We start from the raw sequence: 18,898 nt of genomic DNA, 5'->3' as shown, positions 1-18,898 counted from the left end.
GACGCAGCACAACATGAGGGAAGGGCCCAGTAGAGAAAAGCAGCTGAGCTCATGACAAGGTCTGGAAGCAGAGGGATGAGGAAGAGGCCAAAGTGAAAAGCAAACCTTTCAGGACATGCCTTCAGTAATTCACCTCTTCCAGTCACACCTGCCTACAGTTACCACCCAGTCAGTCCACTAGGATGGACTGATTAGGTTACATCTCTCAAAGTGCAATCATTTCTCCTCTGAATGAATACTCCACAGGAGCTTTTTGGGACACCTCATAACCAAACCATAATAGTATAAAACCACACAAACTCACCACCTTATAGTTATCCAGATGAAAAGTCTGAAATGGGTATCACTAAATGAAAACTGAGCATTCGGCAGGGTTGTAGTGCTTTCTGGCGACTACAGAATCTGTACTTTCCTTGCATTTTCTATCTTTAGAGGCTGCCTTCATTTCTTGGCTTGCAGTGCACTTTCTCTATTTACTAGGTAGCTATGTGTGTTGAGTCCTTTTCACAGTGCTTCATTTTAAAAATGAAAAATATTTTGCGAACTGAAGTTTTAAAAAGCAAGAAAAATACATAAAGAAATGCCACAATCTAATAAAGCACAAAACACTATCCAACTTTATTAAGACATCATCAGGATAATGCTCCTCAAAAAAAGTTCCCACCACTCCTCTCCTCAGTTTAAATTAGATAAACTCCAGTCTTAAACTGTTGAATTAGCTGTGCCCCCTGAAGGGAACACAGTAAATTCAGATGAGGTAGGCTGGTTGCTAACTGCTAGAAACAACTTCAGCATACATGTACAAATTCCCTGGTACCCAATAACCAGAATCAGGGAAGAGCTCTTAGAAAATTTAGCAGCTAATCAAAGTGACAGAAAAGTTCTGTCACATTAACAAACTGGGGTGCACTAAGTAAACAAGAAGATATTTCTAGGAAGCCCTAAATTTAGACTCATAAGACCAAGCAGCTGGTTGAAGTCACATGTGTCCAGAGTTATCTGGACGAGTTAAATCACCTATTTAGTCTTCTTCATTTCCTTGTGTAAAATAAATAAGTTAATCTAAGTTAACTTGCTTTCAAATTCTACTGTTATTTCTCAGTAACAAATACATTGAAATTTTAAGAACACTTGTATCTGAAACAAAAATTCAGCCTACTACTCATCAAATTGCTGATTTATAACCTGCCATTTGAAAAGCACTTATTGTACTGATGCATCTCTACAATTACTTATTTAAAATAACAAAAGGGGAACCCTATAAAACTGTAATATTTTAAATCCTTTTAATTATAGCTATCTTTGGTAGAGAGATAAATAGTGTTAGTCTAGCATTTAAACTATGAACATTAGTCTAAGATTGATGTTTTAAATGGGGGCTATCTGAATCTAAAAATTTAGGCAATAATTTTTGTTTAACCATTTAGTGTTGAAACCAGCAGCTTAGCTAAGGTCTGAATTTTTTGACTGTGATTTGGAACAGGTCTTTTGATTCCTTAACTGTTTTTCTGGCTAACAAAACTGTATTATAAAATACAGGAAACTAGCATATGAACATATGCCTTAAATGTGAATGTTTAAGTGTGTGGAAGAAGGGATGGTATTTTTTTAAAAGGTGGGAGGGGATGGGACAGGCAGTAAAATTTGAAAGTAGAAATGCAAACATATTTGTAAATCATGGCATGTGACCACTGTTCATTATTTTTACTAACGGTTAACATCGCATTGAGTATTGTGAGGAGATGAAATTCCTCTTTCGGACAACTTTCACCAGGACTTGCCATCCATCTAATTGAAGATTTCTTAAAATAGAACAGCAGTGTGATATTCTCTTAATCTATTTATCTTCTCTGTGAGAGTTAAATAGAATACAAATACCATTTATTTGTATTCTTTAATATTTCTGAAATAAATGGTTATTTTTCAAAAAAAAAATGACAATTCCACCCTCCTGCATTCTATCCTGGTTTACACACATATATCACATTATGAAAAGTCTAACATCTTTAATATGACCACACTGTTATTTGTAGCTTGTCCTAAAATCAGCTTTTTTTAATTTAAACCTTAGCTTTATTATTAGCTGTTTTTCCTCATCTGTCTTCCTGGAAGCAAAATTTCTTTTCTCTGCATTCCATGTTTTGTGTTCAATGATGTTTGTAAATTGTTCCTAACATAATAGTTACTTGTGTTTATAACTTTATCTCTCCTAGTAGAAGATACATGAAAACATTCTTTACTCTTGTAAATTTTAAAAGAATTTATATCCACCAGTCTTTTATCTTCATAAACTGAGGGAGGAAGAAAACCTATATTTATTTAGTGGCAACTGTATATTGGGCTGTAACTTATTAGTGTCAGAAGCTGTTAAAAAAGCATGGCTGAGAATTTTTAAAACTCTGATCTTGTTCTTTCCATTATGCAAACATGACTGTGTCAACCAAACACATGTAAGTCTCACTGAAGAAGGTTTCTCTACTATACTAGAATTGACCTATTCAGATAATACTTGGGAGTCACCTAAAGACAACTGAAGTTAGAGAAGTGGAAGGGATCTTACAGATTATCTATCCAACTCCTGCGTTATAGGTGAGAAATAAATTTCCTTTAGCACACAGTTTGTACTTAGCCAGGATTAAAGCCAATTGGAGGCAGTGTAACAAAGTGGTTAAGATCATGGCCTCTGGAGTCCATTGGTTCAAATCACAGCTCTGGCACTTAATGACTGTGTATAAACTAGGATCTACAAAGCTTATCTTTGTCTCACTTTTCTCAGCTATAATAGGGTAGTAATATTTACCCAACAGGCTATGAGGAATAAACCTTATACTGCATAGCAGAAAGTAAGCACTCAAAAAATATTTCTTTTTATGGGTGAGTATGGAGTAGACACTGCATTGTAGGGTTGAGATGAGTAACAATAAATAAGCATTCATTGATTTATATGATAATCCCTTTTTAAGCAATACATATACAAACACTTCTTGGTGGATAAATAACATTTTTAAAAGGAATCACCTAATAAATGTACTAGATGCTATGTATGAGATGATGAACAATAGAGACATAATCTCAACCTTCCTAAGGACTGAAATTTGATGAAAAGCAAAATATCCCTGAAATCTTCCTATGGGATATGTAAAAGAATATACCTTTCACATGGTTAAGTCACTGTAATGTACTCTAATACACATCAATATTTGATGTTAGTTGTATATAATATTTGTGTCTTTCTGTGAAACAAAATATTGTGTTATTTTTAACAGTGGTCATTTCAACGCGATTTTAGCAAATTTCCTGTTCTCAAATTTTTAGTTCTCTACATAAAATAGTATATTGGAATGGGCAGGTTTAATTAAGCATACTTCCTTAACATGTGTAGTAATGACCATATTTCTGAGAACTTTTAGCTGAAATAGAAGAGTTTTGCTAATAATCAGTAAGTGATAATTCTTTACAAAGCATTACAAAGTTTGATTTTATGAATTTAAACTTATTCATTCTTTCTACACTTGTACCCACACAAATATATACACGTATACAAATGCGTGTGTTAAAAGCTGCCATTAGAAGCAACTGACATTTGGACTTAGAGTAGCCAATTATGCTATTAGTCTCTAAATCTTTTGCTTTTGTTCTAAGTATTATGCTCATGTACAATGTAGGCATTTCTTTGAGTCAGGATGATAAAATGTGCCAACAATCAATATAGAAATCACATTTTTCATATATGAAAATTACCTATGTTAATGATCACACTCTTTAAATCCCTTTATCTTCAACTTGTGCTATACAGACTTCTAAATATGATATTCTATTTATCCAATTTTGCCTGAGAGTGAAAAAATGAATGTTATGTTTATATTATGAGCTAAAGTATAGAACACAGTAAAAAGAGAAAGTTTAGAGTCAGATAAATGGGGTACAAATCTTAATGGTGCTACTTAATTGTATAATGTGTGGGAAATCACAACCTGAGTCTCAGTATAAAATGTTTACAAAACAGATATGACTTTTTAAATTTTCTTTTTAAATTAGGCATTAGTAAAATAATAAATGTAAAGTGCCTGGCAGAAAATAGATACTTGTGGTATTAGTGGTTGGCTTTATTAATTTGAATGGAGAAATCACAAATCAAGAGTAATGATTAAAAAAAAACCTGCCTGTACAAAAACTAGTAGCTATATGGAAATAACACACAATGTTCCTGAAAGAATTTACAGTCCTTAACCACTAGAGAAATTAAAAACATATGATTCAATAAAATGGCAATATTTTGGTCAATGGGGAGACTGTAAAAATTTGTTGAATTATTAACCAACAACCAACCAGAAAGCTAGAAAAGATCAGCGTGCTGTCTTAAATATGAATGCATTACTCTCGAAAGGGAATAAGCATCTGGGACTTCGAATGGAACATACTGTGTTTTTCCATATGGTAGAGTACTTCCTAGAATTCTGGAGTTTGTAATGGATTCGGTTTTTTTTTTTTTTTTTTTTTGTGGTGGTGGTGGTGGTGAGAGCTGTCTTTTATGGGGAAAAAAGGTGATTACCGAAATACAAGTTGTGGGGAACTACTTACCTGGGGAAACTGCATTATTCACGAAAGAGAGAAGTTGCCAACGTTCACTACATCACATCTTTCAAATCTTTGCATAAATAAGCACTTTTCCTCACATTATCCCTTTGTCAGATGCAATTTCTCTTTACAACTGTTTTGGCTACTTTGGACTTTCATCTCAAATTCTCCCGAGTTCCTCATTAGTGAAAAAGCTTGGAGCAAAGCGCAAATATTCCTTTCTGAAAGTACATCTACTTCCTGATCACTAATTTACAGAAGGTAAAACTTCCATCTAAAGCCCACGCATGAAATTATAAGTTTGTTGTCATATCTCATTAGTTCACAGCAACCATGAAAACAAAGGCCATTCTCCTCACCTAATCAAACTACAGCGGAAACGTTCAAATAATTCTCGTTTAGAAATGACCCTCCAAGCCACACCTGATCGGTCCTTTTCAACCAACAGCCTCCTTCACAGGCTCTGCAACCCAGAACTACTGAAACACGGCTTTCGATAATCAAGGGTGATCAAACCCTGCCAATGGAGAAAGTAAGGACACTCTTTGGTCATTGGTAGAGACTCGGTATTAAGCCCGGTCGCAATACACACTGTCCGTGGCCTCTGTGAAGTTGGACACAGATACTTCAAGTGAAGAAGATGATAAGCAGGGATCCCAGGGCATTCTCCAGCCGCAAGGATGGTCAAGATCCCGGAAGATGGATGGGACTCCAATTTTAACCCTCGCCCACTCACTTTTCGGTAGGGCCAAGATGCTCTACAGGGCCCTACTTGGTCTGAAAAACCAGGTCCAAGAGATAGCCCACAAAAACCACTTACCAGTCTCCCACCTCCCGCACGTATCAATCAGGAGCCTGACCCAAGCTGGCCGCAGTCAAGCCCGGCACTAGCTCAGACCACCCTGGCGACCACTCGAGAGCGTCACTAACAACCACCCGGAAATGGTACAACTTCTTCCGGGGCTGCCTAGCGCGCGGCGGGAAATTATTTCCCAGAGCCCGGATTAGTGAAGTAGCGAGTGGTGCAGTGGCAGTCGTCGCCAACCGAGGAAAGCAGCTCAGACACACCGGCCGGGAAGGTAAAGGGCCTCACCTCGGAAGACTCAGTTTACCCTGACTCTATGGGGACATTTTGCCCCAGTCTGTGCCTCCGAAGTTTCTGCAGCTGGGAAGGGACTGGGGCTAGCGGTGGCAGCGCTTGGCTCTCGCGCTTTCTACAGCCGCGGTTCGGTCCCACTCTCCCGACTCGCTATGCTCGGCGCCCGCCTGGGTGGGCTGCAGCTGCAGACCTAGCCCCGCTCCGCCCGAGTTCCTCACGGAGCGCCTCTCTGCAGTGCAGGGCTGAGCGTTCCCCCAGCCTCCCGCTTGCGCAGCGCCGCGGCTTGTTCCCGCGCCGGGAAAGCGCTAGGCCGCCCTCATCTCTGGTTTCCATAGAACCAACTGGGACGCCTCACCCTGATCCCAGATTCTTGGCTGCTTTCCATAACTTAGCGTCAGTAAATGTGGCAGGGATCCTCCAGGCCTACCTTCCTCTGACAAGGAAAATTGTGTCATTGTTTTTTTTCCTTCATGAATTTTTTAAACACTTGAATGGCAACGAGCTTATCTCTGCAGCTCCTGTAGGCCTTTAAACACAAACATAAACACACTTTTCCCTAAAGGGAGGATCCCTGTTCCTGGGGATTACCTCTCAGCTGACTGAAGGCTGGGAACAAGACTAAGTGAATGTCCGGAGTTTTCTTCCACTTCCAAAGCCTCTGATTAAATACTGAAAAATTTGATATCAGTATTTGAACCAGAAGGTAGATGGGGCTTGATTTTGAAGGCCTCAATTTCTTTTTGACAAATGATTGTCCACTATAAACAAACAAAAATTTTCCGTTGAGACATTGGAAATGAACATTTAAAGTGGATTTACAGTATATGTATGACAGACGCTGTACCTTGTGGACTTTTGGGTTTCTGTTACTGTTATGCCTCAGTTCCTAGAAATATGTTGATGTGTAAGATGTTCCCGTTGAAGGAGTTTGTCTAAACTTCTGTTACAGGTCTTCAGTACATAAATTGATATCTTGAGGTGAACTTGTATGAGGGTGGTGATTTGATTATTCTACACTATTTCAGTGTATTCTTCATGAAGTAGGATGTTGAAATCCTTTAAGGTTTTAATACGTTTTTATTGTAGAGACAGTATTCAATAATGCAAATAAGCCACTATTACATCCCTTTTCTGTGTCCATATTTTCTTATGCCTGTTACCTTAAGAGAAGTTCAATTAAGTGATTTAACATTTTCTTGCTTTCCTAAAGCAGAAAGGATAGATCCCACGAAAGTCTTTGAAAGGGTGAACAAATATGGTTACTTTTCACAAAGTTAAGAACTTTTAAGATTTTCTTCTAGATATCCACAATTTCCAGTGATGTCCCAAAATACTGATATTTAGAAAACTAATAATATAGTGGTATTAGATAGCATTTTCATTGTTATATAAATCTTGATTATATTATTCTAAGATAGTCTTTACATGATTTAAAGGTTTTAAAATAACAATTCCATGTAAGTTCTGAATAATAAAACCTAAAAAAACTGGAGAATCCTTTGTCTTAAAATATAAATAAATTGAAACATTACCTGTTTCTTGACTCTTTAAATATACTAATAGAAAATAAATGTTGTAAAATGTTCTAGGTACTAGTTGACATCTTATAAGGACATATTACTGCTTAAAAGTAAAACATCCCTGGAACTTTTAAATACAGTTAGGTTTTATTTTCTTGCAAAATTATAAAATAAAAATATACTGTTGTTATTTTTGATAAGGAAGAAAACCCATTTGAATAATCCCATGATTGATTGATCCCAAATCCATTTGGAGAAGAAAATAATGGAAATTTTGTTTTCCATAAGAAAAAGTAATAACACTCTTGAGATTGTTCTTAGAACTACTGTGAAATATTAGGCAGTGGTGTTATTTTCCTGAAAATAACTTATAAATATGTTTAAATGTTTTCAATTTTGCTGATCTAAATGTCTCCCCACCCTTGTAGTGAATTCCTTTTATGCATTGTGCCTTTCTCTCATGCTAGTGAAAAATGGATTGCTTTTTAAAATTATAATGCAGTTAAGAATATGAGACTAAATTCTGAAATTTGAGTCAAGGCGGTTTTGTAGAAAAGTCATCATTTTTGCAGAAACAGGCTTATCTTTGAATATTGGTTCTACTGATTTACTAGTTTTGTATTTTGTGTGTGTGTGTGTATGTGTATACATGTGTGGTGCTGAGGATCACCCAGGCCTTTGTTCATGCTAGGCAAACACCCAGTTCCTTAGATTCTTAATAAGAAATACTTCCCAGTATCCTCTGCTGTTTGACAAGGATAAATAGCACTTATGCTGTGAAGAAGAAAAAGAACTAACATGTATGAAGTGGTTAGACTACAGTAGGACCTCTGTAAAAATTAGGATGTGGTGGCACACGCCTATAACCTCAGTAGCTCAAGAGGCAGGAGGATTGCAAATTCAAAGCCAACCTCAGCAACTTAGGGAGACCCTGTCTCAAAATAAACAGAAAAGAGCCTGGAATGGGGCTTAGTGGATAAAGAACCTCTGGATTTGGTTCCTGGCACAAAAAAATAAGTAGAAAATTTTTAAAAATTCTGCTTTTTCAACCTTCGGGTTATTCTCTTCTTCCTAAGTAATCTTAAGTTCCTAGGACACCCATGCAGTTTTGGTGACCAGTAGCTACTGTTCATCTAATTTTTTGCCTTGGACTGCCTCGTTTTCTAACTTAATTCCTTAAGAATCTCTTTATGGGAGTGATGGGAGGGGAGAGGATATGGGGATAGGAAGGATAGTAGAATGAAACAGACATTATTACCTTATGTACATGTATGGCTGCCTGACCAATGTGATTCTACAACATGTACAATCAGAAAAAGGAGAAATTGTACCCCACTTATATATATCAAAGTGCATAAATACATTCTACTGTCATGTGCAACTAATTAGAACAAATAAAAAAAATTAGTGAACTAAGAAACAAGAAAAAAAGGGGGGGGGGGAGGTCCTTTATCCCTAAATTAGCATCACCAGTCCAGCCTGTACCATGTATAGCGTTGGATAGATAGAATGATTCTGTTACCTCAGCCTCTCATTTCTTCCTTAACACAGTCACTTTGTTGCTAGTTCTCCATTTCCTTGCTGTACTGTTACATTTAACCATCAAAGGGACTAATGACTGTTCCTTTCTCAAATAATGCTGTTGAGGAAAGAACATCTCTCCAAGTTTTGTCTCTTGATGCCATATTTTAACATTTATATTATATCCTCCTTGAAGGATGGGCAGGAAGTGGGAATTACATTTATTTAAACCATTCCAAAGGTCCCCAGAATGAAATTAAGCCAAGGGCCTAATTTGACTCCTAGGACAAGAAGGACAAGAAGGACCAGAATTCCTAAACTCCACTTGAAGCTATAGTGTTCAGAGTGAAGTATTTTACTCACAGTTTCAGTATTGTGACATGTCTCTTGTTACAGTATTGGTTAAAACAGAATCTAACACTTGGATCCTTTTAGTTTTAGCTCATCTTTGTTTCTTTTTCCAGCTAAATATTATTCATAAAAGAAATCATGAAAATCACAGCAACAACATTGATTGTATTCAGCGCTTGGTATGATCAGAAGACAGAAATTTCAAGGGATTTTCCTTAATTTGCTAATAAGTAGGTTTTAAATCAAAATAGCTTACTAGAATAATGGAAATTGAGTGACCCCTAGTTTTCATCACATGACTTTAAAAGCATGAAGAGTGTTAACTGGCATGGAAAATGATCATGATAAAAATTTATGTAAAAGTATTGATACTGAACTACATATCTAAATTTTATTATATATACATATTTTTTACACACATGAAACAAGAAGTCAATCCTGACAAAATGTTAACAGTGGTATTGCAAGGTAAAGGAATTAGAGATTATTTTAATTTTTCTGTATACTTTTTAATTTTTTTCTGTAATCTGAGTTAATTAAAATTAAAAGACAAATCAGTAAAGTTTATTTGGGGAGGAACAATTTAAATTAAGAAATATGTAAATTAAATTTAAAAAATAGTCCTTTATTTAATTTGTATATCTTATCATATGACTTTATTTTCTTTTTTCTTTTTCCATCTGTTTTGGTGCCAGAGTTTGAACTCAGGGCATGTAACCACTGAGCTACATCCCCACCCTTTTTTTATTTTTTAGTGTTAGACAGGGTCTCACTAAGTTAGTTAGGGCTTCTCTAAGTTGCTGAGGCTGACTTTGAACTTGGGATCCTCCTACCTCAGCTTCTGGGATTATAGGCATGTGCCACCATGCCAGGCTACTTTCAAAACACACGTGTGTGTGTGTGTGTGTGTGTGTGTGTGTGTGTGTGTGTGTGTGTGTGTGTGTGTGAGTGTGTGTATCCATGTTTTTATACTGTTCTTATTTTCCTATAAAGACCTCTTTAAACATCGCTGCTTCTCTGTTCTGCAGCACTTTCCTTTTTCACCCAACAATTATCTTGCCTTTCTAGCCAGATCTTTGTGTTCTTACCTATATTCCTGCCTCTGCTTTTCTCTGAATTCCCTTTTCAAGGTATTCTACATCGCATTCCTCAAACGTGTCCCAGATAAATGTTATATTGTAAAGAATTCAAAGGACCTAAAACAATATAGTGTGTAATAAAATGTTTGCAATTATGATGCTTGCTATGTATGCTATAGGTTTATTTGCATTTCTGACTGGCACCAACTGCAAAGGAATTTCAGGCATCAGGGATAGGCCCATGTAGGAGATATTTTGGGAAAGTTCACACCACATAAACAGTTGCTTGCTATGCCTAAATACCAGCACTGTTCACGATCATTGTCTCCTTGGTTGTCTATGGTATATGGTTTAAGGTAAGTAAATTTTAAAATTATTATATAAGATTTTAAAACATTTTCTCATTGCTCGGAATGTAGTATATAATTTAAAAATTTTTGACAATACACATAAAATCATTTAACTGTAGATGATAAATGCTCCTCCCCTTTTGTATAAAGATAGGGCCTTATTGTATGCTTGGTTGCTTCAAGGACCCTCGCCTCCTCTATAAGTACTAGAAAGATTTGTGTTTTGCCTAGAAGTATTACTGGTATGTTCATATTATGGTGTACCTGCTTTCTTTCTTATATTAAAAGATCGCTACAAGTTCACTGTCTATCCTCCATATCTCAGAACATATCACCTAGATAAAACTTGACCCTACTTTTAAGGATTTTTAATTGTCCGAGTTATTGATAGATGTTCTAGAAATCTTTATGATATTCTTTTGGAGTACATTGACATGTCAAGCTAGTTTTTGTTTTCATAATCCTGCAAGAGTTAGGAAGAACTATCAAATCACTAGTTTTACAAATATAAATTAATCTACTCATATATCTATCTGTGCATTGCTGTGTCTTTTCCTACATACAGGTAACAGTTTCCCCACATTGCTGTGTGGATTAAATTTGTGATGTAGGTCATTAGTTTGTTATACAATGTGTTACTGAAAAGCATTACTATATGTATTGTTAACTCTTTAAATAATTTTTATCATAGAATGCTATTAGATTGGGTTACTAGAATTCGTTCTTTAAAAATCTAGTTATTTTGTGTCATTACAGGATTCACTGTTCTGAGAAGTTTAGCTAATAGCCCATTTTTTTTTTCCTAGTGAAAACTTGTGGAAAAATGTCTCATCTTCTGAAATGTTATAAACATATCCATATCTGCATAATGCCTGAATCAGGCATTTTTTTTTAACCTGTGTTTCTTAGTTTGCTTGAGTAGTTTCAGTTTCCTATTTCATCATTTTCAAAGGAAAGATTGTTTTAAAAAGGTTTTCCTGATTTCTACTATTATATGGTTAGCCCTAGTTTTATGTTAACCTTTTATGGGATCTTACTGTTAAATATACAAAGATTATTGGTTATTATCTACTTCATTATAAAGACGGTATGTTTCAAGATGAAAACTGCTTTATGTGCTTGCTCCAGTAAGTTCTAATAATTTAATAATTCACACATCAAACCAAAATACTTTAAAATGTCACTTTGTTAATAATAAACATTCAGGTGTGAAATAGTTGTTAATAACTTGATTGGAAAAGTATAGTTTTTTTTCTTGTATTTCTATATAACAATTATAAGGAAACATAATAAATGTTAAAGGAGAAATTTTAAATAAACTTTTGGTAATAGTCTAACAGCAAATTTATTTTTTATTGCTTTCTTTATGTTTTGATTATTTAACAAGTTTTGTTTTGTTTGAGATACTGGGAATTGAACATAGGAGGACTCTATCTCTTAGCAACATCACCAGCCCTTTTTAAATTCTATTATTTTGAGAAAGGTTTTCACTAAGTTGCCCAAGCTGGCCTCAAACTTGTATTTCTCCTGCCTCAGTTTCCTGAGTCACTGGCATCACATGTGTGTGCTACCATATCTAACAACAGTTGCTTTTAATCTTTCATATTTTAGAATAGCTAGACAGGCAAGATTTTAGGTTTTAAGAATGACTCCAGCTTCCCTTCTTTAGCAACATTTCTTTATGTAGCTTGCTAAAAAATAGCTTCCAAAACTTGTAAATGCATAAATGAGATAAAAATAGGAGAAGTATATCCTATGCTTAAAGCCTTACTTTTTGAGGACTATAAAAGCAGTTATTAAGTACCAAGATGATATTCACAGATATTGAATTTTACTTGCCTAATATTTCTGAAAGACCCCATCATTTTCTAAAGGAAAATTGCTAAAGGATTTATTTAAATAATTCTCTAGAATTAATGAAAGCAGCATTTCCCCCTAGTTATAGGTACAGACATTGTATAAAATTCGCATGTGGCTTTATTGTATGTGATTGTATGTGTTCTGAATAAGATTAAAACATTATTTCTTGGAACAGAGCATATTTGTAGTTTTAATGTATTGCCAAGAGGTATGTTAGTTAACTAAATCATTTAAGTAGTTTTTTAAAAATATATAGTTATTATAGTAAAAAGTTCCTTATTCAAGAAACTTATAGTTTACCTAGTAATGAAAGTATTTTCCATGGATGATTAAATTTTCAAGAGACCAAACCCTACTGGGTATACTTTATAATTTTGTACTTACCACTTCAAATCCTTATAACTTTAAAGCTTTTGTTTCATTGAAGAGGCTTTGAGTTTTAGGGTTTTATTTTTATTTATTTATTTTTTATTAATTCTTTTTAGTTATACATTAGGATTCATTTTGACATAATTATAAAAGCATGAAAAATAATTTGTTCTAATTCAGTAGCCAATACTTACCCTTTCCTTCTCCTTCTCCCTCAGTTCCCTTTCTCTATTGTACTGATCTTTCTGCTATTTACTTAGAGTTTTTTTATTTGTGACTTGTATATGTACATGAATACGAAATTCACTGTTGTATGTTCATATATGTACATAGGAAGAATAGATAGGTTCACTCATCTCTCTTTCCCTATCATATCATTCCTCCCTTCCCTTCATTCCCCTTTATCTATTCCACTGTTTTTTAATCCCTCTCCTTATTTTAGATTAGCTTTCACATATCAGAGAAAACATTTGACTTTGGTTTTGGGATTGGCTTATTTCACTTTTGTAAGGAAAAAAAAAAAATGCTCAGCTTAGGACCCTCAGCGATTCTAGCCGCCACTGCGCACTCCCGCTGAACTGCCGCCTGCTCGCTCGTCTCAGTTGCGGCTCGCCAATAGCTCCCAGAAAAATGCACTGCGGACACGAGGTCTCACGCAAGAGACTTTATTATGTGGACGACTAACACGTCCGCTCCAGGGTGAAAAGAAAGGAAGAAAGGAAAGATGGCGTGTGTGCTTCTCCCAGATATTGGAATCTTCTGGGCTGGAAGGAACCAGTAGCAGAGGAGAATACTTGCAAGCTGACTGATGAACCAGTAGCTATCTTGCCTGTTAGGACGTAACATGGGAAGCAGGAAAATGGCGACAGCGTAAGTCGGAAATTCCTGTAATATAAGAAGCGGGCAGAGCGCAGATTGACAAGTGGTTGGGAGGCGGAATATTGGCTTTTATATTACAACTTTGATATTTGATAGTCTCTAGATCCATCCATTTACCAGCAAATACCATAATGTCATTCTTCTTTAATACTGAGTAATATTTCATTGTGTATATAATACCACATTTTCTTTTTTTAAAATATTTTTTAGATGTTGATAGACCTTTGTTTTATTCATTTATTTATATGTGGTGCTGAGAATTGAACCCAATGCCTCACACATGCTATGCACATTCTGCGCCACTGAGCCACATCCCCAACCTCTCAATATTTTCTTTATCCATTTATCTGTTGAAGGTTGGCTTCATAGCTATTCCGATTTTCCCAGCACTATTTGTTAAAAAAGCTATCCTTTCTCTAATGCATGTTTTGTCTAGGATGAGATAACTGTATTTATGTGAGTTTGTCTCTGTGTCTTCTATTCCATTGGTCTTTCATACCTGTTTTGGTGCAAGTACCGTGCTGTTTTTGTTCCTGTAGCTCTGTAATGTAATTTCAGGTCCAATATTTTGTTGCTTCCTGCTTTGCTTTTCTCACTAAGGATTACTTTGGCTATTCTGGGTCTCTTTATTTTTCCCAAATGAATTTCATAACTACTTTTTCTAGTTCTGTAAAGAATGTCATTGGAATTATGATGGGGACTACATTGGATCTGCTTAGTGATTTTGGTCTTCCTATCCAAGAACATGGGTGATCGTTCCATCTTCTAAGGTCTTCTTCAACTTCTTTAGTGTCCTGTAGTTTTCATTGTAGAGGTCTTACACTTCTTGTTAGATTGATTCTCAAGTTTTTTTGTTTTTTGAGACTATTTTGAATGGGATGATTTTCCCATTTCTTTTTCAGCACATTGTTTGAGTATGGGAACACAATTGATTTACTGGTGTTGCTCTTGTATCCTGCTTCTTTGCTGAATTCATTTGAGTTCTATAGGTTTCCTGGTAGAGGTTTTTGGGTCTTCTATAGATTCATGTTGTCAGCAAGCAGATAATTTGAATTCTTTTCCTATTTTTATCCCTTTAATTTCTTTCTTTTTCTTGTTTGCTCGGGCTAGAGTTTCAAGGACTAGGTAGAATAGGAGTGATAAAAGTGGACATCCTTGTCTCGTTCTTGGTTTTAAAGGAAATTACAATGTTAAGTTCCTTCTATCTCTAGTTTTTCTAGTGCTTTAAATATTAATGGGTGCTATACTTTGTTGAATGCTTTGTCTGCATCTGTTGAGATAATTGTGTGATTCTTGTCCTTAAATCTATTTATGTGGTGAATTACATTTATTGATATCTATATATTGAACCAACCTTGCATCCCTGACATAAAACCCACTTGATCATAAAGCACTATGTTTTTAATGTGCTTTTGTATGCAATTTGCCCATATTTTATTAAGAATTGTTGCATCTAATTTCATCAAGGATATTGGTCTGAAGTTTTATTTCCTTGATGTGTCTTTGTCTGGTTTTGGTGTCAGGACGATACTGACTTCATAGAATGAGTTTGGCAGTGTTCCCTCCATTTCTACTTCATGGAATAATTTGAGGAGGATTGGTTTTAGTTCTTCTTTAAAGGTCTGGTAGACCTTGGTTGAGAATCCATCCAGTCTGGGCTGTCTTTCATGGAAGGCTTTTGATAACTGCTTCAATTTCATTGCTTGAAATTGATCCATTTTAAGTTTTCTATATCCTCATAGTTCAATTTGGGTAGGTCTTAAACCTCTAGGAAATTGTTGGTATCTTTAAAATTTTCTAGCTTATCGAAGTATACATTTTCAAAATTTATGATAATTCTCTATATTTCAATAGTGTTTGTGATGATATTTCCTTTTGCATCTTAGATCGTGAAATTCATTTTTTTCTCATCTTTTGGTAGTTTATCTAAGGGTTTATCAGTTTTGTTTATTCTTTCAAAAAACCTCAACTCTGTTTCTTTGATTTTTTTTAACTTAAATTTCACTGATTTTTGGCTCTGATATTTCCCGTCTTCTACTGATTTTGGTGTTTGTTCTTTTTTTAGGTCCTTGAGATGTAATGTTAGATTACTTATTTGGTATCTTTCTGTTCTTTTAATGTATGAGCTCAACGCTATGAACTTGCCTCTGAGAACTGCCTTCATACTGTCCCAGAGATTTTGATAGGTTGTATCATATTTTCATTTTTAATGAAAAATTTAAAAATTTCTCCTCTGATTTCTTCTGCTACCCATTTATCATTCAGAAGTATATTATTTAATCTCCAGGTGTTAGAATAGTTTCTCTTTTTTTATTCCTTCATTGTTTTCTAATTTCATTTCATTTTCTGATAGAATGCCAGGTATTATCACTTTTTTTTTTTTTTTTTTGCGGTACTGGGGATCGAACTCAGGGCCTTGTGCTTGCAAGGCAAGCACTCTACCAGCTGAGCTATCTCCCCAACCCACTATTTTTTTTATATTTGCTAAGATTTGCTTTGTCACCTAAAATATGATCTATTTTAGAAAATGTTCCATGTGCCACAGAGAAGAAAATGTATTCAGTCATTGATGGATGAGATAGTCTGTAGATGTCTGTTAGGTCCACATTACTAATTGTGTTTAGTTGTGTAGAATCTTTACTTTGTTTTTGTTTGGATGCACTATCCAGTGGTGAGAGAGACATGTTAAAGTTACTGAATATTATTATATGAACCATTTGATTCTTAATATTGAGAAGGGTCTGTTTGATGTATATAAGTGCTCCATTGTTTGGGGCGTAAATATTTACCATTATTATATCTTGTTAATATATGATTCCCTTGAACAGTGTGAAGTGACTTTGTCTCTTGTGAGTAATCCCAGCTCAGAGGCACTTTATCTGCTATGAGAATAGCAGTTCCTGCTTGTTTATGAGTCCAATGTGTATTATTTCCCCCAACCTTTCACTTTTAGTTTGTGGATATCTTTACCTGTGAGGTGAGTCTTTTGCAGACAGCATATTTTTGGGTCTTGTTTTTCCATCCAATTTTCCAACCTATGTCTTTGGATTGAGGAGTTTAGACCATCTATATTAAATGTTATTATTGAGAGGTGAGTTTTATTTCCTGCCATTTTGATTTATTTCTAATGTTTAAATTGGACTTGATTCTCCTTTGATTGACTATTCTAGTATAATTCCTTCCTATGCTAGTTTTCATGAAATATTTTACTGAGTATGTTATGTAGTCCAGGCTTTCTAGTTGTGAATTATTTTAGCTTTTCTTTATCATGGAACGTTTTTATTTCCTCTTCAATTCTGAAGCTTAATTTTTCTGGGTATATTCTTGGTTGACATCCATTTTCTTTTTGAGCTTGGTACATATTATTCCAAACCTTCCTAGTTCTTAAGGTCTGAGTTGAAATCCAGATTGATTTATCTCTGAATGAGACTAGTCATTTTCTCTCACAACTTTAAAAAAATTCTATCATTATTCTGTGAGACATTTTCATAATGTGTCTTGGAGTGGATCTATTGTGATTTTTCTATCTTTGTAGTTCCAGATGCCTCTTATATTTGAATTTTCATCTCATTTTTAAGGTTTGGAAAATTTTTTGATATTATTTCATTGGAAAGAATGTACATTCCTTTAGTTTGTATTTCAGAGCCTTCATCTATCTCAATACATCTTTAATGTGGTCTTTTAATGTCATACCAGTTTACCAGTTTTCTTGAATATTCTGTTCATAATCTTTTAACATCTTTTCTTTATGGTTGACTTTATTTTCAAGATTATATACTTTGTCTTTAAGGCCTAAAAATCGATCTTCAAAGATGTCTTTATCTATTTGTGATGCTTTTTATTTACTTTTTAATTTGGCTTATTGATTCTTTCAAGGATTTCTGTTTGGTTCTTTTTCAGAATCTCTCTTTATTGAAGTGATCCTGTATTTTTTCTGATTTTTTTTTTTTCATCTTCTTTCAGCTCATGGAAGAGTTTAACTATGGACTTTTTAAAGTCTTTCTCTGACATTGTCTCCACTGTGCTGTCAGTGAAGTCTGTTGTTGCATTGTGGGCTGTTTGGTATGGTTTGTTCTCTTGGTTTTTCATATTGTTTGTGTATCTACCCTTCTGTTGGTATAGTTCTCTCTTCTTTTAAGCAAAGGACTACTTTGTGAGCTTCTTTCTCTTAAGAGCCCTCTGGGTTGGATGGATATCCAGATAATGATATTTTAAGTCACTTTGTGACTTTTGCTGATTCTAATTTCAGCACCATTTTAAGAGATGTCACTGAGCCCTATTTACTTTAGTCACTTCAGAGCCAAATTTCGTACTATTCAACTTTACAAGAAACAAAAACATGTTGTAGTTATTCTCTGTGGTTCCTCAAATTCAGGTATAAACTTGTAATAAAGTTCTGAAATCAGTCAAAAAATTAGTTTATTAATAAATTTAGAAAATTTACTGTAACCTTAAGTGAGGGCTAAAAGGCGGGAGGAAGAAATTTTGGGCAAAAAGGAGAGGGAAAAAGAAAAGATGAAAAACTAATTTACACCAAGATAAGGGAGAAATGTTGGTATTTGAGGTAGTAGCAGATAATGCAAGAGTATGAGAAGGAGGTAAGATGAGCAAGTATAAACTCGAGCTAGGAAAACAAAGAGGATGATTGATTCTAGTTGATGCTTTAAGCCAGTAGATCAAATACATTCAAATGGGTTGAAGATACAGTGTTGGTTATTGGTTTAACAATTGTAGTTCAAGTTAGAGTTGCTTGTATTATCTAAGTTATGTTAGAGTTGTTTATAGTAAATTATGTCAAGGTGAGGAAAATTCTTGTCAAAATTTGGTTTGCATTTCATTGGGGTTTGGACATTAAGCAGATGTTCACAACAGTCTTTGGCCATAGATCTCTCCTGAGTTGCAGGGACACAGGAACCAATTCCCTATTTGCTAGTAACCTCCTTCCACCATATTCTGGTTTGTCAACTCAAGGGCCTGCAGCTGACTACTCAGAGGGTGCAGTATTTGGGTTGGCTGTTTCGGTTCTGTGCACTAGTTCAGGATGCAGACTCTGGAGTGCTCCTCTGTTTGCTGTGGGTTACCATGTACCTGTTCCCCTCTACAGGATCCTTTTCAAAGTAGTGAAGATCCTGGTGGCTGCCTGTGAGCACAAGAACTCTGGTTGTGGATTTTCCATGGGTGTTATGTGGTAGTATTCCCCCCCGGCCATTGATACTGTGTCTAAGGTACCATAGTGAAGAGTCTCAGGTGATTTTCCTAGACTATAATTTCTACTGCCCCAGGTTGTGAATG

At 35.2% G+C, this 18,898-nt stretch overlaps 2 protein-coding genes across 5 annotated transcripts in view; one reads left to right on the top strand and one right to left on the bottom strand.

Annotated features, from left to right (window-relative positions):
* The window catches only part of KIAA0825, a 399,846-nt gene extending 390,384 nt beyond the window's left edge, over positions 1-9,462 (bottom strand). For 2 of the 4 annotated variants that reach the window (XM_079146010.1, XM_079146013.1), the window contains exon 1: positions 5,399-5,553. The gene's annotated coding sequence lies outside the window, so the exon portion shown is untranslated. Of the gene's footprint in view, positions 1-5,398; positions 5,554-5,671 lie in introns of those variants that run through there. The other 2 variants (XM_079146011.1, XM_079146012.1) reach the window with 2 other exon arrangements.
* The window catches only part of LOC306664883 (SMC5-SMC6 complex localization factor protein 1), an 83,826-nt gene continuing 70,488 nt past the window's right edge, over positions 5,561-18,898 (top strand). The window contains exon 1 of the mRNA XM_079146014.1: positions 5,561-5,657. The gene's annotated coding sequence lies outside the window, so the exon portion shown is untranslated. The remainder of the gene's footprint in view (positions 5,658-18,898) is intronic.

Source organism: Sciurus vulgaris, assembly GCF_902686455.1.
Source record: "Sciurus vulgaris genome assembly, chromosome: 6".
Taxonomy (NCBI): domain Eukaryota; kingdom Metazoa; phylum Chordata; class Mammalia; order Rodentia; family Sciuridae; genus Sciurus; species Sciurus vulgaris.
This window is presented reverse-complemented; position numbering and strand designations above follow the sequence as displayed.